Source organism: Saccopteryx leptura, chromosome 2 (assembly GCF_036850995.1).
Source record: "Saccopteryx leptura isolate mSacLep1 chromosome 2, mSacLep1_pri_phased_curated, whole genome shotgun sequence".
NCBI lineage: Eukaryota > Metazoa > Chordata > Mammalia > Chiroptera > Emballonuridae > Saccopteryx > Saccopteryx leptura.
In genome coordinates this window covers 78,474,402-78,496,379 of record NC_089504.1, presented here as the reverse complement: position 1 = coordinate 78,496,379, position 21,978 = coordinate 78,474,402, and the positions used below count along the sequence as shown (strand labels likewise).

General features: G+C 38.3%; 1 protein-coding gene and 1 pseudogene across 4 annotated transcripts in view; one reads left to right on the top strand and one right to left on the bottom strand.

Moving 5' to 3' along the window:
* ADAMTSL1 (ADAMTS like 1) overlaps positions 1–21,978 on the bottom strand; it is a 1,002,857-nt gene that overhangs the window by 789,250 nt on the left and 191,629 nt on the right. The window lies entirely within an intron of this gene.
* On the top strand, positions 18,526–19,380 carry LOC136393854 (mortality factor 4-like protein 2; annotated as a pseudogene).

Genomic DNA, 21,978 nt, shown 5'->3' with positions numbered 1-21,978 from the left:
TTCTTCCTATTAGCCACACACGCTTTCCTACTCACTCACCCTGCCTGGCACAAAATCCCCACAGCCATGTCCTCTGTCACACATGATTCACAAAGATAGTTGCACACAGCAACGCTGTCTTTACGACTCATAGATGCCTCCCTGCGGGCTGCCATGCACTCCGTGGACACACAGTTTAGAAGATTGCCCCGCCCTTGCCACTCCTCCTTCCACCCAGGTTAGCATAAGTCATACAGGTTGCAATCACGCGTGCTGCCGATAAACTGAACAGGCTCGTGCAGGAAATGCTCTCTGTCTTCTCACATAGCAGCTATTTTATTGCAATCTGGGTTTTCAACACGCTGCTTTTGCATCCACAGGTGTCACCATAGACACATTTCTTTTTTTTTTTTTTTTTTTTTTTTTTTTAAGATTAGGAGATAACTAATTAAAATCCATGTTGAATTGTTTGGATAACTGCTTAATAATAGACTTTCCCAAGTCATTAGTTTATCCAGTCTTCTTCTATTTCTATGTTATTCTGTCAATCTGCTGTTTGCTTTACCATTTATAAAATACTACAATAGCTTAAAATTAGTTTTTGTCTCCCCAGACTCAAAATGACATTAGCTGATTTCACTCCCCAAGCATTTATTGAATACCGACTATAATGGGTGGATACTCAGCTATGTGTGGTGAATGCAACAATATATTGGGAGACAGATGGCACCAACACAGAGTGATAAGGACTATGCCAAAGGAGCTTTGGAAGCATACAGAAAGGTATCGCAACCCATAAGGATGGCTCAAGAGGGATGTGCAAGTGGAACATAATGCTGGGACTAAAGCTTAAAGGACCTGGCTGCATATAGGAAAGAGGGCTAGAGCAGCAATAAGAAGGGGTTCATGGGAGAGGATTGAGGGTGCCTGATCCGGGTGTGGTCACATGAGTGTGTTCACATTGCTTTAATCCATCACACAGTCATGATTTAGGCACTTTTCTGAAAGTATTTTGCATTTAAGAAAAACAATTTTAAAAGATCACTCAGGTACCTGATGTAATTTAACATTGATCAGAACCTTATGAAACAGTGACAATAATCTTGATTCTGTAGATGAGGAAACTGAGATTCATTCACCACTGAATGAGTATTTTCTGAATGTGGGCAATACACGGGGCTCTGTGATCATACTAGACATTTGGTAGTGAGCAATTCAGGCAATGTCACTGCCAGTGTGAAGTTTACACTCTAACTGCAACTCAGTAATTTGTCCTAGGTAAAAGTTTTCACAAAACATTGAGCTAACTGTGCATATTCCACAGTAGCACACTGCACAGAGCCAGATTTAGTCTTTTTCTTATAATCTGTGGAAGCCACTGAAGACATTTCAGTAGCTGAAAACTATGATCACATCTATAGTTTAGAATAACCACTGGCAACAGTGTGGAGAAAAGATTCGATATAGAAAAGCCATTACTTTTTTTTATTTTTGTATTTTTTGATAGTGAGAAGCAGGGAGGCAGAGAGACAGGCTCCTGCATATGCCTGACCAGGATCCACCCGGCATGCCCACCAGGAGCGATGCTCTGCCCAGCTGGGGCATTGCTCCTTTGTGGCTGGAGCCATTCTAGCACCTGAGGCAGAGGCCATGGAGCCGTCCTCAGTGCTGGGGCCAACTTTGTTCCAATGGAGCCTTGGCTGTGGGAGGGGAAGAGAGAGAGAGAGAGAAAGGATGGGGGAAGAGCGGAGAAGCAGATGGGCACTTCTCCTGTGTGCCCTGGTTGGGAATCAAACCCGGAACATCCACACGCCAGCCAATGCTCCACCACTGAGCCAACAGGCCAGGGCCAAGCCATTAATTTTATGGTTGATGGATTTTCAACTAAGGTGTCAAGACAATTAAATGAGTTAATAGCAGTCTTTTCAACAAATGATCTTGAAACAACTGGATATCCCCAGGCAAAAGCATGACCTTGGAACCCTACCTTATCATAGAGAAAATTTCACTCAAATGGATCAAAACTACAAAACTTAGAAGAAAATGTAAGGGTAAATCTTCATGACCTTGGATTAGGCAATGACTTATTAGATATAACATGAAAAAGCACAAACAACCAAAGAAATAAAATATTAATTGTACTTTCATTTGATTTTATTTTAAACAAGAGATGTAACCTACTATGAGAATTTGAAACATTTTCCTCTCCAAGTAATACCTAACTGGATAATGAGTCCCTTCAACAGATTCATGAGAATTTACTATCTGGAGTTCAAGAATATTTTCAGCATTAGACACTAGGAATTACTCTTTTATGTTCAAAATAGAGAATATTTAGAAAGAGGACCAGAAAGCTCTTTTTTGAAATCATTAGGAAATGTTTGAATTTATTGAGTTGCCTTTTTGGATTGTAAAGGAATCAAGTGTTCCTTGCCTTAAAATGCCTTTCCATTTTTTTCTCTGAAATAGTTTTAAGTGCTCAGAAATTCAATTCATATAATTGATTTTTTAAGGTCCTATTTTTCCATACATGTGTGTGTGTGTGTGTGTGTGTGTGTGTGTGTGTCACCCATATGTCATATCACAAATATCAGGCCTATGCAATTGGACTAGATCAAAATTTAAAATGTGCAAAGGACATAAAGTAAAAATAAACCCCACAGAATAGAAAAAAATACTTGCAAATCATAAATCTGATAAGGTCTAGTAACCAGAATATAGTATAAAAAACGATTACAACTCAACAATAAAAAGGCAAATACAATTCAGCAGAGGATTTGAATCAATTTTTTCCAAAGAGAATGTACAAATGGTCAATAAGTACATGAAAAGATGCTCAACATTATTAGTCATTAGGAAAATACAAATCAAAACCTCAATGAAATGCCACATCACACCCAGTAGAATGGCTAAAATAAAAAAGACAGACGATAAGAAAGCTTGGCAAGAATGTAGAGAAATGGGAACCTTCATATTCTGCCGGTGAGAATGCAAAACTGTGCAATCATTTTGGAAAACAATGTGGCAGTTTCTTAAACAGTTAAACATGAAGTTTAATGTGGGGTCCCTTTGAAGATGGAGTTTAATATGACACAGTAATTATACTTGTAGGCATATACACACACATGCAAAAAAATGTAAAAGCTATGTTTATACCAAAATTTGTAAATAAATGTTTGTAGCGTTATTATTTATATAGACAAAATAATAGAAAAAACTCATATGTCCACAAACTCGTGAGTGGATATATGAAATGTGGTATATACACATAATGGTATAGTATTCTTGCATAAAAAAGACCAAAGTAGTGATTCATGTACAACATGGATGAACCTTGAAAACATTACGCTAAGTGAAAGGAACCTGACACAAAAGACCACATATCATATGGATTCTATTAAAATGAAACATCCAGAATAGGCAAAACCCCAGAGGCAGAAAGTAGGTTACTTCTCTTTGAACTGGGGCTGGAGAAAATGGAGAATAACTGTTAGTTGGTATGAGATTTCTTTTTTAGGTGATGAAAATGTTCTAAAGAGTTTTAAGAGTGGTGATAGTTGCAAACATTGTATGCAAAGACAGTTTGACCGTGTACAGATAGAAAGAAATGATCACCCAGAAACTCACCACTGTTTTAGAGGTAAATAATATGCTACTGTTTTAGTTTTCTGTTTCTTCATGCAGGAGTCTTAACATATTTTCTTCTTGTATAATACATGTCTAAAGTGCATATATGTCATCATATGATACACACATATATAAGGCATACCATAGACATACCATAAAAAAGGACTACAGGGAATAAAGAGAAGTTACCTCTTTTTTAGAAGCTTTCTTTCAGTGAGATTTGAAAAATCTTTATTTTATTTATCGTTTTTTTTTGTATTTCTGAAATGTTTTATAATGACTTTGTATTCCTTTCATAATCAGAGAAAAATACAGCTTAATGATTTTTTTGAACATGCTTCAGGCCACATAATTGCTTTTACTTCAAGGTTTTCCCCTCTAGGGACTGACCCTGTAATTTACTAGTGGGTGGGTATTAATGCCAATGGCAACAAGACCAATACAAATTCATTAATACCACAAAAACAAATTAGTTTGAGTTTTTGTCTGCACAACTGTCATGGTACTTCAAGCTGTCTTATAAAAATGGAATCATTTCAAACACATGGCTAAATTTTATACACAGGCTTGCTCTTTATGTAGAATTGTCTGCATTTGTTTTAGGCAAAGGGAAAAGAAAGTCTCTGATGACATTTTGCAAATACCAGTTGATGATTTTCAAAACTATTTCTTTTTCCTAGAGCCAACTGTATCCTTTGGAAGTCTATTCCCATCTGCCATCAATAAAAACAAACTTTATCTCATAACATGGTTGTTTGAAATGTCATTGCAGTACTCCACCTATTTTCTTGTGAGGGAAGGAAAAAAAAAAGCTTCGGTTGACTCTCACATTCTGGAGGGCCAGACTGTATTTCTGTGTAGAGAGTGTATAAGAAAGAAATCAAGGTGGAGGGGAGGGGAAAGAGAACAGAGAGCTTTAGTATCAAACATTAATTTAATAGATAATTTTGTTAGCTCTATTCCATTATTAACTTTTAGGATATATTAGGTTTTATGATTGAAAACATTTAAATATATTCTATACAGGTGTTTCTCAAATGTAATGTGCATATAAATTATCTGGGGTTTTGGTTGAAATGTAGATTCTAAGTCAGTAGGTCTGAGCAGAGATAATGCATTTCTAGTAGGTGTGAGTATATGTACATACATCATGGTATGCATATAGGGATAAAATTATAATGTTTAATGAAGAATACCTGGGTTAGATATAACTTTGCCATTTTATTTCTAAGGCAGTCTATTCTATGGCTATAGCCTCATTCATTTAAAAAAAGGGGAGGTATGAATTCCTCTTAAAAAGTTAAATATGGCTGTGGCAGGCAGTCTCCAAGACGGCCCCTCAGTGATCCCTGCCCCCAGTACCCTCCTACAGTCCCCTGCCATACTGTGTCAGGATTGGTATCAGTAGGATTGATCAAAAGTGTTGCTAGATCATGTCTAAGATAAGGTGGTAAAAGACCCGGTGGCTTCTACCTTGGCCTCTTGCATACCCTCTGGATCACTCACCCTGAGGGAAGCTGGTTGGTGTGGTGTGTATGAGCAGCCCTCGGGAGAGCCCTCTGAGGGGAAGAACCGAGATCTCCTGCCAACAGCCATGTGAATGAACATGAAGGGAGATCCTTCAGCCAGTCAACTTTTCAGATGATGATAGCCCAGTCTATCTCTTGGCTGCAACCTTAGAAACATCCTGATCTATAATCACTTAGCTACTGCTAGACTCTTGACCCTCAGAAACTGTAGGTTTATGAAAAATTATTGTTTTAAGCTACCAAGTTGTGGGGCACATACATAGCAACAGCCAACAAATACATGAGCCAAAGTAAAATGTATAGCAATGAATCCAAAACAGACCAAAAATTGGTCTGTTTCTAGAACTCATACATTTTTTATTAATATCATTAATAAATTATTAGGAATTTTTTGACCTCCCGTGGTTAAGCAAACATGCAGTATAACGGTTTAGGATGACTGACCAATCTCTTTCTGTCTCTGTCACTCACAGAGCAGTGTTGGAACAAGGTGAGAGTGAAGCCAGCCCCTCCTCACACACATGTCCTGAGCTCCACACTCGGTTAGGGTTATCACTGCATTCTCCCAACTCAGCAGCCTGGCCTGACTCCGCGGGAAACTGAACTGTGATTTAAAGTAGTAGGAAGCAGCTCTCCACCTTATTCATAACACATCATGCCAAGGAAGAAAAACCACCTTATCTTAAAGTTATCTTGAAAGGTTAGAACTAATTCTCATGTAAAAATAACAATGTCAAGCATACATCAAAAGTAAGAGCATTATAATGACAATGATTGTTCACTGGGATAATAGCAACTGCTTAGCAAAGGTTTAGTATCATTGTGCTGACCTCTTTTTATATATTAACTCCTGTCATCCTCACAAATTCACAAGGTAGGGGCAGTGATAATTCCCATTTTACAGATGAAGAAATGATAAGTAAATTGCTTAAAGTCACACACAGCAAGTTATTTTGGGGCCAGTCTGGAGCCAGGGACCATGCTGTCAATCTCTCTGTACTGGCCCTGATAAATGACAAGTCCACTTACTACAATAAAAGCTATTAATTCAAATATCAAGGTAAAAGTCAAAGTGACGTGCTTTCACTATTTAGGCTCTTGGTTAAGAAACACAGTGATTCTAATTCTAGACAATGTGGAAATAGTGATGCCTTCCAATCAAGTACAATTTTGAATAAAGGCATATGAATCCAGAGGGGCTTATGAGCAATTACTTTCACTGTGTCAAACTGACAGTGCAGATGAAACAGCGGCTTTCTAAGTCCCACCTAATCCTAACTGCTGAGCATAAGAAGATAAAACAGTCCCATCTGCATTTTGTGATTTTAACACTTGGCCATGCTGTTTCTATGTTTATCTTTGTTTTCTACCTCTTTGTTCCAAAGTTTTCCCTCTCTCCCCCATTAAAGGTGATCTCAGACTGAAAGCTGGCTGGCCCACTTCTCTAAGCATACCAGTCGGATCATGAATAATGACTGGGCACTTTCCTTTAGGGATGTTCCTAACAACAGGACTGAGTCCAACTGCCATGTGTTGCCTAAACTGAACATTCAAACAAGGTAGAAAACACTAGATCTGTGTCCTTGGATACTGGTAGCTTTAAGGGCTATTTATTGCCTAGAATCTTAAATCAAAATAGAAGGAAGTTTTTACCCTGGGTCCTCTGTTTCTAGAGCACAGCTCCGAAGGCAAGGTGAGGCTCCTTTCACAGCCCATCTGGTCTTTAATAAGAGTCACTGAGTGAACCAGAATTGTTGCCCATCCTCTCCATTTCTGAATAGCAGCGATTACTTTTCTTTTATTTTATTCAAGAGGAAAATGATCCTTTTTACTCTTAGAATAGAAAGACAATTTAGGAAACTCACACAATGATAGCAAATTCAGCCCTACCAGCCAGATATTTCTCGAAGAGTTTACTTTTGTGTTTTAGATAATGATACATTCATGATGGATTTAATTAAAATGGTGGGTGCTCTTTTAGAACTGTGTTGTAAATAAGTATACTAAATGGAAGTTTAAAGACTGTGAAGTTTTAAATAGTTAAGAGTTGAAGCAAAATGTATAGTTAGTACATATTTAGAACACTTGTGTGGCTCATCATGGGGAGGAAAAGCAGGGTGGGTAAGGACAGTTTCATTAGAGAGGTCCAATGTAGTACACATTTTTAAGCCCATCCTTTCATTGATTTACTTGGCAAGTATTTATTGAGCATTACTGTGGGTCGGATTCTATTCTAGACTCCACACTTTGGATGTTTCAGTGACAAAGTAGACAGATCCTTGCCCCTGAGAAATATTCTTTCTAGTCGAGGAGACAGACACTAACTATAAATGTAATAGGTAAATTCTAGCATTTGTTAGGGGCCAAGTGTCATGGAGGGGGAAAAATACGTTGGTGGGGGGGTGGAAGGAGAGGAGTCCTATTTTAATAAAGTGGTCAGGATGAGCTTCGTTAAGAAACTGATATTTCAGGTAAGACTTTAAAGAGGCTGAAAGAATTTTTCATAGTGATATATGGAAGAATTTTCCAGTAAGTAGAAACAGCCAACACAAGGCTCTGAGGCAGGAGAGTGCCTGATGTACGAGAACCAGCAGTGTGCTGGGTGGCTGGGGCGGAGCAGCAAGGGTGAAGGCAGACAGGGTGGGGGTGGGGATAACAGAGGGCATTCAAAGGGCTTCAACCTTCCCTCTGAAGGAGACCAACCACAGGGTTTTTAGGAGAGTAGTGACATTTGTCAATTGATATTTTTAGTGGATCACTTTGGCTGCTATGTAGGGACAAGAGGAGAGGCACCATTAGCAGAATATTGCAGCAATCTAAGTTTGAGAAGATGGTAACTCCAAACAGTGGCCCAGGAAGTAGAAGGAGGATGGAGCGGACTTTAGATGTCTGAAAGCAGAGCCAAAACTCATTGCTGCATTGGCTGACGGGGCGAGCAAAGCTAAAGCAAGATGCCTCTGAGGGTGTAGGCTTCAGCAATTTGAAGAATGGAATTTCTTCAATTAAGGTGAGGAAGGATGGTAATTGTAGACATTTTAAATTTGAGATATGAATTAGAAGCCTAAGTGGAATTGAATAGGTAGTTGGATACCAGAGTCTGAGGAGAGAAGTTGGACTGGAGGTAGTTTAATAAAAATAGCCTATTGTTTTGGCCACTAGATAAGACATCTACTATGAGAAGTGTAAGTCTACCTCATATGATCCATATGGCTCCTGGGGGAACTTCACTGGATAGAAAGAATTGACAGAGACTCATGATAATACATGAAGAACCTAGTTTCTCAGGCGTGTAATCCATCAGATGGACAGATATTTGTGTAAAACAAAAACCCAGTAACCAAGAGTCTTCATATCAGAAACACAAATATTGTTGAAAATAATATACTTTATACAAACGTAGTAATTTTGCTCTAAAAATGTGTCAAGAGAAAAATGCTGTGCGAAAGCAATTCACATTTCCCCCCTCTCATTTCTGCTTTTCACCATTTCTTGAAACTACGGAATGTCTGAAGGCAATCTGTTAGAACTATGTAGTCCATAAATGGCCCATAAATGTCTGTGTTCACAGGTTATGCAGTGGAAATTATTCCCATTTATAATCTTTCAGCACATGCTAGAGTCAAGATCTGTACTGCACAGAGAAGGAAGCCCCCACCTCCTGCTATGTGAGATCATCAACGTCACATCTCTGCTTCCTCTCATGGTGCTGGTATGCCGTTGGAGATGGCTAGCTCCCCGATACCAGAAGACAGTTTTGTAAGGAGCAGTGGAGTCAAACCAGAATCAAGAGGAAGCTACCATGTGTGAAGGTCATTCTGAGTATTATTAGACAAAACAGTTTTAGACTCTTGAAAGGAAAAGCTGTTTCCTTTGCTTTCCTGTATGAGAGGGAGCACACCCGGAAGCTAACTAAATCCAGAGAATCTTGAGCCAGATGCCCTAAATTTCCATCCTAGCCCAGGACCAGCTGTGTGACCATGAGCAAGCTACCATGAGCTAGTATTCTTGTTGTCAAGAATACTAAATAAAATAATATTGATAAAGTCATTTTAAAAGTTCCCGGAAAGTAATGAACCCTACAAAAGTTTTTAGTAAATAAATAAAATGTTGATTTTTCTTTTTTCTAATATACTTCCTTCTGCTTACCTCTGCCATTGGTGCATGTTTTTCATATTTTTAATAACTTTTTGGAATCTGCCGGCAGCAGTTACATACTTTTGAGCTTTATTCCCATAATTGTAGACTCGTTCATCTCCACGACTCATCTCTGAGGTAGTTTCCGAGGCATGCCGGTCCCACTGCCTGCCTTCCAGAAATTGCCTGCAGCATGCCTGGTGGGGTTCCAAGTTCTCCACAGTCAGCCAAGTAAGGTTTAGTGTTATTTTTCATCACCTTGACGTCAGTGAGAAATATCACTAAATTAATGCAAAAAAGATGTTCAATAGGATTTCATGAATAACTCAAAGCCCACTGCAAATACAGGATTGTCTGTGATGTTTTGAATTGATGGAAATCTGTCTGGGGATTTCTAGCAATTTATAAACCAATCTCAGTTGACCGATTTAAAGCCTTGTTGTTTAAAATCTGGCAAGTCAGAATGAAAGTAGAGTCTCTTCCAGGCAAACACCCCAAATTGATTCAATTATCATTGACAACTAATGAATTCACTGTAGGTATCAGTAAAAGTCCCTTACGGACAAAGCTGACCACAGCAGCTTATGTCCAAACACTTCTGACTTGCCTTAAAACATGACTGAGGAAAGAATTGTCTCCACCTCATTAGGCCTGCCTACACCGATTTCTAACTCCCACAGTTCCTTCAGCCTTCACCACTATCTTTGGACAGGCTTGACAAATGACATGTGCAAAAGTCATTCCACTTGTGCTCTAAGCTTGAGAACGTCTCCCACATGTTTCTTGGAGGCTGCCAATATCCATCAGCGAGGGATTTAACATGAATCTTCTCTGTATTCTCGATATTCTGAGTTCCAGAGTCTGATGTAACACTTTTATTTCTTTACATATGAGCAACATCAAGTGCAAAAATGTTGGGTCTTCCAAATAATAATTTCAAGATATTCTTTATGAGAGAATCTTCAATTTTCATATTTTACTTAGATTTTCCTTTCCTTCCTTTTTTTTTTTTTTTTGCATGAATGCTGTTTAAGACTTGCCCATTCTGGTATCAGGGTAGGTAGTTCCAGCCTCCAGAAAGTTTGGCACCTTTTCAATTTCCTCCTTCAATGTCTGCAGCACAAACTTGTCAGGGCAAACTCATTCTCCAGAATCGATACCTCCAGGGAGAGTAATCGAGTTGAAGGACCAACCTGAATCATTTCATTAAAACCGCTATTACTGGTGACATTTTTTAATGTGAATTACAATGACTGTTTCTTTACCTTGTAGGTTGATCTCTCAGCGGTATGTGACCCAAGTGAAGTCTTCTCCTTTTCAAGTTCTTAAATTGCACCTTTTGCCTTGTATTTCTCTTACCTCTCATGATGCTTCTTAATTGTCTTAATTAATCTCAAGCTCCTCTTTCATTCCATGGAGTCATGACACTTGCCTTTTCTTTCTCAGTTCCATGAACTAAATGATCCCAGCTCTATTACTCACTAGCTGTGTGACTTGGAGAAAGTTATTTAGCTTCTTTGTGCCTAAGTTTTCTCATCCACAAAGTGGAATAACAGTATCTACTTCATAAGGTTGCTGAGTTAGATACTGTACTGAGTTAATATTTACTATCTTATCCTTTAAGTATGGTTATAAATAGGTAAATAGAGCTACTTAATACTTAATATTAAGTTTTTAATATTAAGTATACTTAATAGAGTTAATATCTATAAGTACTCTGTAAGTTAATATCTGTAAGTAAGATCAGTGATTAATATATAATAAGCACAGTGAAAGTGTTTAATTTTTTTTCATTAAATCTCATGTCTTCAAATTATTATCCATGTGCTGGTGACTCTCCAGACCTACATTTTCAACCAAGATCTCTTCCTCTAGAACCCAGACATTCTCACCTGGAGGTTTCGTGAATACATCAAGATATATCAGCTTTCATAATCTAATCTTCTTCCATGCTCTGTTTCAAGAGTTGGCATCATCCAGTTGCCTATGCCAGGACATTGTCCTTGATTATATTTTCTGCCTCAGCTTACACTCTCACCATAAATTCTGTTATTTCACACAGATGCTGTTAATTCACTTTCTTAGACATATTTAGACTGCATCCTGATATATCCAATCTTGTCCAGCTCCATCTATCCTCTTCACTGCAGAGGAGAAAACTTAGAATTTTCTTTCCAAGAGTTCTCTCTAATTAAATATTGTCCCCAGTGAAAATTCTTTCATGATCCCCTACCTTTACCACCATCATTTTTCAGTGAGACCCCAAGTGCCTTAGTATGGTCTACCATGTCTTCCTCCTTGACCAACTTACTGTCTTTCATCTCTGTTTTTCCAGCAAACATTCACCTTCTACAATCCAACCACATCTAAATGACTTTTGTTTTTCCCAAGTACACCATAATTGCTCAGAACTCAGTCTTCATATACACTATCCAACTTTCTAATCCCCATAGTCTGCTAACTAACTCTTTATATTTTTAAAGTTATTTGGGGGACAAGCCCTGAACTGGACATTAAAACAAATGTGATTTAATACCCTTCTAAACCCCTCTGTTTTCCCTTTGTCACTAAGTCAATAAAGAAGTGCTAAACTCTTCTATGCCAGATTTGTGCTAGTCTCTAGGGATAGTGCAGTGAATAGGTGATGGCCCTGCCTTTGTAATGCTTATATAGTAGGGGAGATGTTGACTTGCAGACTTTGAGCTAGTCAATTCCCCACAAGTCTCTACCAAAACTGGTCTGTGTTCTGCTACAACCTCTTCCTGGTTTTCTGTGTTTTAGTTTAGGTTTGTCCCCAAAAGAAATGATGAGACAAGGACTGGGGTGGAGGTGGCTTATTTGGTGGATGATCTCAGGAAGCACAGATGAAGAGAATTAAGACAAGAAAGAAGAGAAGTATAATAAGGTACCTCTTATTATATAATGAGTAGATGGCTACTATGGCCAACTCCCTGAAATCCCTCTAAGATATAGTAGGGAACATATCTTAGAATCATCACACCAGATACAGTCAGAACTGGTGCAACTCCATCCCTATTAATAAAACATGGCCCCTTGGGAACATTAACTCCATGGCACTTCCAGGTTGCACTTGCATGTGGGTCAGTGCAGGTGGACCAAGGCAGCAATAGGTGGGACCTCAATAACATTGCCTATACCGTCCAGTTCCCCTACCAGCCTGAGCCTCACAAGAAATACACATTACCCATCTTCCTATTCCTAGGGCTTACGAGAGTGCCCAGGGCAGAGTGTCCACTCAATCAGTGTATTGAATGAATAGACAAATCTCCACTATATCAATATGATAAAATAAATATTTTAGCAGATTTCTGTTGCTCTGTAATACCGAAGGCTAAGATGCTACAGATGAGGAGGCATCTACTGGGAAAACACAGAGGCGGATTTAACAGTGGGCATACCAGGCTCGCACCCTGGGCCCCAACTTCTGAAGGGCCCTGCAAAACCCAAACTTTATATTTTTTTCTAAAGTGAGGGGCCCAATATTTTCCTCTGTGCCCAGGCCTGAATCGACCTTAATGTGCCTCTGGGGAAACAGTTTTCTTGGTGAAATACCAGCTATGAAACACATTGATTATATACCTGAAAAGATTTCTTTCTTTCTAACCACTGCTATGGATTGAAGATTTGTGCACTGCCCCCCTACCCATTGATATGTTGAAGATTCAAACCCCAAAGTGACTATATTTTAAAATAGCTCCTTTATAAAGATAATTAAGTGTAAATGGGGTCATAAAGGTAATGGGCTCGGATCCAAAAGGTTAGTGTCCTTATAAGAGGAGAGTCCAAAATGTTGCCCAAGCTTTCTCTCTACCGTATAAGGACACAGTGAGAAGGCAGATGTCTGTAAGGCAGAAAAGGCTCTCTTCAGAGACCAATCCTGCAATATCTTTTTCTTTTCTTTTTTTTTAAGTGAGAGGAGAGAAGCTAGAGAGACTGACTCCTGCATGCACCCAGACTCCAGACTGGGATCCACCCAGCAACCCCTGTCTAGAGCCGATGCTTGAATCACCTGAGCTATCCTCAGGGCCCAGGGCCAATATTCAAACTGACTGAGCCACTGACTGTGAAAGGGGGAAGAGAGAGAGAAGGGGGAGACAGGGGGGAAGAGAAGTAGATGGTTGCTTCTCATGTGTGCCCTGATCAGGGATCGAATTTGGGATGTCCACACACTGGACCAACTGGCCAGGGCCAACCATTATCTTGATATTGGACTTTCCAACTACCAGAACTGTGAGAAATAAATTCCTGTTGTTTTAGCCTCCCAATCTGAGGTATTTTAGTATGGCAGCCCGAGCAGACTAAGATGATATTTGAAAAGATGCATGCTACTGATGAGGTGGGCTCACAAATGAAATCAAGAAAGAGTTGTAAGTTTTATGTTGACTTATCTAGAAATACTCAGAAATTTCTTTTTCAGATTTTTAAATCAATCTTGAAATTTTAAGGATAAATATTTATTGACAATGATGATGGTGATACAGGCTTTGCACAGTTTGCTTTCTTGGCATAAGTAACTTCCCATTTCACAGGCATATAAAACAAGCACATAAAATAGTTAAAAAGGCTTTTGAACATCAAATAACTCATACTAAACATACTGATGAGTTAAGTGTAAATAAATGAGAAACACATGGATAACATTTTCCTTAAAAACATAAAGCTTTAGACATTAAGTGAACAAGAAACTGACAAAACACATCTGGAGTATTGCCCATTGCAAAATTATTTTTAGTTTTGGATATTAAAACAAATTACAATTCAATGTGTCTAGCTTGAGTATAAGCTCTTCATTTAAAAAATAATACTCGTCCTAGGAATGATTGGGAAGATAGTATCGATAGACAGTTATGAGAATTCAACTTTGATGTGGGATAGAGAAAATTCCTCAGTCTCATTTAAAAGCAAAAAGGTCAATTTTCTTGCTGTTATTTTTAGCAAGGGAAGCTTAAAGGAACAAATTTTTGTTCTTTACTCCGAAAAAATGAACACACAGAAAGGCATCATTTTAGAGAATGAAATTGGTACTGTCACTACCCTTTTCACATTATAATTTACAGATGATGAGAAGATAAGAGGGGTATTTTTTTCACTTAAGTTTGTTAAACAAAATTGATCAAAAACTAGGTTTTAATTGTCCTTCAATTCAACTGGTACATATTATGGGAGTGACAGCTTGGGTTACCTAATCCTGCTCATGTGTCCAGACTCAGTTTAACTATCACCTATGAGTGACCATAGCAAAGTAAGATCAAAAGAGAAACTTAGATCTGGGGCCTACCTAAGTGGCTCCTGTGTAAACTAGTAGCTTTGCAGTAAACATAAAGAACCTATTTCCATATAGCCAAAAACTTCTCATGCCTGAGCCAAAGCTCGTCTCCTTGAAAAATATGGCCATTGCCACAATTTCATCCTGCCACTATTTCTCCTGAAAAAGAGACATAATGAATGTCTGGCACAAATTTAGACCTCTAAAAGCTTCTGACATAGGATGTCCCAGCTGAAGTTGTGGCTGTTTCAAAAACAGGGCAAAGAAATGGGGTCTCAGGAAATCATCGTTTTAAGCTTCATCCCCTGAACTGAGGATCTTGAATCTAGTGCTAGACCCTAGTGGCCTAAATTCTTGGAGATTTTCTATATCTCTGTATTCTTATCCCTTCTTTACCCTCAGCATTCTCTGGGCCACAGTTCTTAGCACCAGTTCCTTTTTGAGGATCCCTGACTAACCTGGAATCCATCTGAAGTGAAGAAGATTGATCATGGATAAGCCTTCATGGGCCATGACATGCCTGAGAGCTGAGAACTAGATGCTGTACAACCAACTGTCCTCAGCTCCAGGACATACACAAACAACAGATGCCTATGGAAAATGTTCAAAGAAATAGAGCCCTCAGGCACCAGTGGGGAGAACACAATTCAAGGAAAATTGAGTAACTGAAAGTGGTCTCTAGGGAAAGAGGAAAGGAAAGTATTAATGGATAAAGAAAAGGCATCTGGAAGCCAGGGCTCACTGCCTGCCTTGAGTGGCTGGGACCTGGAAACAGTTTAACCTCCTTTCTTGCTCATGTTCCTCCTTCTCTCTTCAAGAGTATGCTCTACTCCTTATATGATATAAACCAAATCACTTTGCACAGAGCAGTGGAAGGTGAAACTGCTAATGAAAGTAAATTTGATATCAGTCTGTCACTCTCTCTGCTCTTTGGTTTTATGGGCAGCGGTGTTTGGTTACAAGTGTAACTATAAGTCACTCCAATGTACATGTCAGAGGACTGTGGGCACTGAAATTGCAAGAGTGGTACCACGCTGCCAACAACTAAGAATTCTCAGGGACCCGGACTTCACAGTGTCAAAGCCTTGGCTACATATTTTTAGTAAAGGGGGAGGAGGCAAAAAAGAACTTCAGATGTGTGTTTTACTGATATTATCATCGATCTGTTTGTCTCAGGGACTCCAAGTAGTTCTGAGGCAAAGATATCCTTTTATTCATACCCTTTGAATTTTAAAGACTTGGTCAAGAGACCACCTGGCTATGACTTAAGTTTACCTTCAGGAAAGAGGAAAGGCATGAGTCCTAAACTGAAGTCATGTGAAAGAAACAGGAGAATGACTCCTTGCCTGAGGACCCTATATTCTTCAGAATGTCCCCGAACTGGCCAACCATATGATCCAAGGTAGCACTGCAGTCAACTGTGCCCTGAGTTAATGTTTCCAGGGTCCAAACTCTTTCCGGATAACCTGCTCTGTAGGAAGAAACAACTGAATGTTTCCAAGTGATTACTAGCTATGCTTTCTGGAGCCCTGGAGCCCTTCCAATCACTGCACATCTATAGAATCCCAGACTTCTTACAAGTAAAGAAGAGAAAGAGAGAACACAAAGGTACAAAGCATAGAAATAAACAGCTAAGAATGTAAGGAAGAAAAGATTATAATGGGAATTTCTTTCTTTCAATAAACTGCAAATTAAGTGAGGAATAGAAATGTGTTCAAACAAAAAAATTTTTTTTTATTTAACAAGCCCTAAACTTCTAGTATTGATATAGGCCCGTGGTCAGCAAACTCATTAGTCAACAGAGCCAAATATCAACAGTACAATGATTGAAATTTCCTTTGAGAGCCAAATTTTTTAAATTTAAATATATAGGTAGGTACACTGTTATTAACTTAATTAGGGTACTCCTAAGCTGGCCACACTCAAGGGGCCAAAGAGCCACATGTGGCTCGGGAGCCACGATTGGCTGACCACTGATATAGCCAATTGAGAAGAGTCTTTCATAATCCTTCCTCTTAAGTCATTTTATAAAATTGATGATGGGTTGTGAAAGGACTGTAGGATTGAGCATTATTGATCAATTAATTATAGCCCTAAACATTTAATAATTCTATACCATTTTCAGGGGAAAAAAAATTAAATGTATCCCCTTACCCACATGCACACACCAACACTTTTCATGGGCAACTGATAATGAATTAAATTGCAAATGCATTCTTATAATTTTTATTGTAATACTGAAATAGTTTAAATTATACAATAATAATCAATAATAAATTACACAATATTAAAGAAAAATTCTAGATAAACCTCTCATCCAAATTTTATAATGGGATATTAAACAGTTCATCCATCTAGCTGAGTTTTACTTACTAATGTTCAAGTAGATTTTAAGAGTAAAATTAACAATAGCTCAAAATATCCTTGATATTGAGGATTCATTTTTTTAAACAAATACAAGAAGCTAGGCTAGAACTACAGGGGCTCTGCAACCTCCTAGTTACTAAGCACAAACCAATATTTTTTATTTTTATGTTCTCCGTGATCTGACCTCCAAAAATCTGTAAGATCACCATTCTCAAATCTCTTGCATTTAAAAGTGAATATGAATATTTTTGTACATATCTCTCAAAGTTAAGATTTTGGGGTCCTAGAGGAATGTAAACACCCGAAATTCTCTCTTCAAAAGAGACTTTAGCTATGAAAATCCTTTGCTCTAGTCTAATAAAAACATGCTTTCTAAAACCGCTAAATATAAAGCCACTTGCCATGTATTTTAGAGACATGGTTCTTTCAGGCATTATTTTATTCTATTGCCCACCAGAAAGCAGCAGTGATTTGGTGGCAGGAAACCGCACTAGAGGCTTGGTGCTCTGGGCATGAAGAGCTAGGCTAATGCAAACACACCCCTTGCTCAGCATTGTACACCTGAGGGTACAACTTTCTAATCTGTACCAGGTTACATGCCTGATTTACCATTATTGTCTTCAGGTATGCTACTGACATCATAATCACAATGATAATTTAATGTTTTTTTTGAGGGGGTGTGGGGGAGCAGCACAGGAAACATAACCTGGACTTCATGAATCTGGTCTGAAGCTCAAGGAAATGGGTATTTGTTTTTTGTTTTATTTATTTTTTATTTGCTTAAATTATCTTTGAGTCTCCAAACTATTATTTCTTTTCTAGTCATTTATTATTATTATTATTTTATATTCTCCTCAAGTACCAGAGTTTGGCTATAAATATCATGTTATTTTCATATCCATCTAGAACTTCAGTGCCTCTTTGCCCAAAATACTGCCATTGTTCAGGGCTAAAACCAAACATCAATCTCATTTAATGCTGTCTCACTGTAGATTTCCACCAAGGAAGTTCTGTGTCAGCTTCATGCATGCAAGAAAATGCATCCAGGCATGAGATGGAGGTAAATTCTTATACTGATATAATTCAAAACTGCATTTAGGTCCTGGAAATTGCAAAATGCATGCACATGGAGCCAATCAACATAAAACTGCTAGACTGAGAGCCAGCCAGCTCACAGATAATGAAGGGAAATGAAGGGTTATAGCCCTCTGATTGGATTGATTCTATCTCCAAATCACAAGACTAACTTACAATATCTAATCCCTTAGGATCTGTATAGTGCTGCAGTTGTACAAGAAAGACTAGATGTAAGGTTAAGGAAAGACAGAAGAGGCTGCCCACAGCATCTGATGTGGAGCTAGGTGGAATGGTGAGTCATGGGTTGGGGGGTGATAGTGGTGTGTTGGGAGGAGGAGGAGGCAGCAGCAAACCTCTATAAATGGCGCCAAAGCAGGACTCAAAGCCTAAATTCGAGGACAATGAGTGAGTGCTGTGCTTTCATGGGCTTATTCTTTATTAACCAAAGTGTGTAAGGGTTGCCATAAAGGACAAACAAGTGAAATTCTTTATACATTACAGTGGATGGAATATAAATTGGCATGAATGGGTTCCAGAAAGCAGAGTACTCAAATATGGGGACACCAATCTGCAGAAACCGCAAGGACTTCAGAAAGCCAATCAGGAGCAGTATGAACAGGGGAAGATGAGAGAGGCTGCCCCAGTCAAGAAGACATCTGGTCTGCAACAGAAAACAAAAAGTTGGAGTAAAAATAAAAAAGAACAAAAAACACCTGGAAATGGAGATGAATGGTAGCAGTACCAGTGAGACACTGCAGCCTCCTGGCGAGAAAAGAGCTTGAGCAGATCCTACCACTGAAAAAGCAGATCAGACTGTTGAAAATGAGAAAACATTCAGGAAAAGAGTTGAAGTTAAAGTAAAGATTCCTGAAGAACTAAAACGATGACTTGCTGGTACTGGGACTTATTACCTGACAGGAAAGGCCCTTTTATCTTCCTGCCAAGAAGAACATGGGTTCCATCCTGGAGGATTATACAGATGACAAGAAATCTCAAGAAAACAGAGATAATAAGGAGTATGCTGTTAATGAAGTTGTGGAAGGGGTAAAGGAGTACTTCAGTGTAATGAAGGGGTAAAGGAGTATTTCAGTGTAATGAAGGGGTAAAGGAGTACTTCAGTGTAATGCTACTCTACAAATTTGAGAGACCGTAGCATGCTGAAATCCTCACAGGACACCTTGATGTACCCATGTCCCAGGTGAATGGAGCACCACATGTACTGGGATTCTGTGTACGAACAGGATGATGTTGGGCTGTACAACTCTGGATGAGAAGAACCTTGTTTTATTACTGAATTATCTTCATGATTTCCTAAAATACCTGGCAAAGAATTCTGCAACTTTGATTAGCGCCAGTGAATACCACCAAAAAGCCATGTGAGGTGCTTACTTACATTTATGTTTAAATCTCTGTAACATCTTTCTGTTCTTAGTACTTCTCTTGTACTTTAAAAATGTTAGTGTATAACAGAATTGATGTTTGCTTTGTTTGACTTTAAACAGAGAAAGTAAAAGGGGTTAGTTACATCTCCTTTGTAATATGTGTTAATGCTAAATGACAAAATGCTCTGAATCCTAGTGCCAAAGGTTCAATTCAGTGTATATAACTGATCACGCTCATCTATTTGTGCTCCTTTTTCTTTTTTAATTGGTGATTAAAGTAAAGAGCATATACTTTGCAGGTCATTCACATGTTTCTTAGGCATTGTATCTTTGCTCAGATTGTTGAATAGTGGTGGCTTGTGTGTGGTTTTTATATTTGTGTCTAAAGCATATTTTAACATGATAGACGCCATGCATTGTGTAGTTATAGCTTCCTGGAAAAGCCAATCTTTTAGGTATTATTCAGATCTTCAATAAATTTTTTCTTTAAATTTCAAAAAAATAAAGGTAGCAGAAATGCACAAGAATAGTGAACAAATATAAAATTCTATTCCCAAATGTCTGGGAGAAGTTGATTTAAAAAGAATCCAAATCTATGTGGTATTCTTGTTAGTCAATTAAGAACATTTTAATGTGGGTATTACCAAATTTTTGTGAAATTTCTTCCTTTTAAAAAAAAATTGCCCTGGCAATATACAGTCTATTTAATGATATTTGAATTAGATATCCAGGCCTATTCTTATTATTTAAACTTATTTTTTCCTGTTGGCTAGAACCTATCTATAAAAACTTAGATGTACAATGTTGCTACTTGCAAGCTGCTCTGTTGCAAATAACCAAACAAGTGAAGGTGAGGGTGGCATTTTCAAAGTCAAAAAGAGATTATGTGGATTCCATTTTAATTTCTCTACACTCTTTTTGATCACAGGTAATTATAAATTGGCTCTAGTTCAAAGACAGACAGACAGATCTTAAAACTGATGCAGTCTTTACAAGATTCACAATAGTAACCCTGCTTGCTTCTTTAGGCCTTTTCTCTTTAGCACAATGAATGTGCACTAAGCAGAGTTGAAACTTGTCCTGAAAAACTCATGGCCTTAGGGTTCCATTGAAAAATGCTGTGTGGGCAAACAAAGCTCTCTCTTTGCAGCTTTACAAATGATAGGTTTTCACTTTATAAGATGTTTTCACTGCGTTCTTAAAGCATCTGCTGATGCAAAACAGCATGGGCTAGCAATTCCTGTTTAGCATTCTCTGTGAAAACAAATGCCTATTCATGTTAGACTCTCTCTCCTAGTTAGCTGCTTTCATTGAGAAGCTGGAAGAACTAGATGTGGAGTAAGGGGGCTAAAGTGAGATGCTAGCTTTAAGCAGTATGATTCTGCTTCCCTTTAAGCACCAGCCAGCCTCTCACCATAGGCCTGCTCAGTAACAGACAGGCTAGTCCTGTAGGAAGCTCACAGGGAAAAAAAGGAGGCGATGAGAGTCACCCTCGGGGTTCAAAGATAAGAAATATTTGGACAGAGAATAAACCAAGAACCTCCTGATGAATGTTACACAATTGAGCTTGAGTTCAATTATAGAAATGAGCATCCAACTGCTATACTAAACCTGTCCCACAGCCAACTGGTTTGATGAGCTTCCCTAATTTTCAGAGCCCCGACAAGGTCCAGAGGGCTTGTGTTTTTATTGAAATCTCCAGGGAGGATTACTTGACTAATTTGTCAGTGCAGTTCTTCCAAAAAGAAAAATGACTATGTAGTATAAGATGTCACTAACTTAAATAGAATTATGTCTATGTATACATTCTAATAAGGTTGTATCTTTCTACAACATCTTCCCCATGGAAACAGTTCATGTTCTTTATTGTATTTGGCATTATGGGTAAGGTCTGCAACGAACTCTCTGGGAGGCCAGTTTACTCTCTGCTTTCTTGTTGCTATGTGATTTCGCCAGTACAACAGTATTCTTTCAAGAACTGTATCTGTCTGTCCCAGCCAGAATACTATAAAAATTAAGAGGATGATATCTTATAAAATAAAGGGCTTTAAACACTCTATCATAAACAAGATGGTGATTTGAATTTGATAATATTAAGTGAAATATCAAATGTATAGCTTGGAAGGCTGTGAAAACATGAACAGAGATTCTAATTTTCCATCTTTATCTAGATCATTCTATCAAGTTACTGTCAGTTTGAACAAGGGCAGCCAAATCTTGATTATCCATAGTAATCAAGTCATGGCAATTTAATACTCACAGATCATACACTCACAGAAAGTTAGAGCTAGATGGGAAGTGAGAGGGCATTTAGTCCAACCCACCTGTTTTACAGGATAAAACAAGAAGGATAACCAAGGTAAAACAGATTAAGTGTCTTGAACAAATTTATATACTTAATAAGGGGTAGAGCTTAGAATAGAACAGTTTCTGCCTCAGTTTACCCCTCTTTTCACTCTCTCCCATTACTTATTTTTATAGGTCATTCATTCATTCATTCATTCATTCATTTTAACATACAATCTTGCCCTCTTTCCCAAAAATAAAGGTTCTTAGGGGCATAGTTACTGAGTTGACTCTAACATACCCTTCCAAG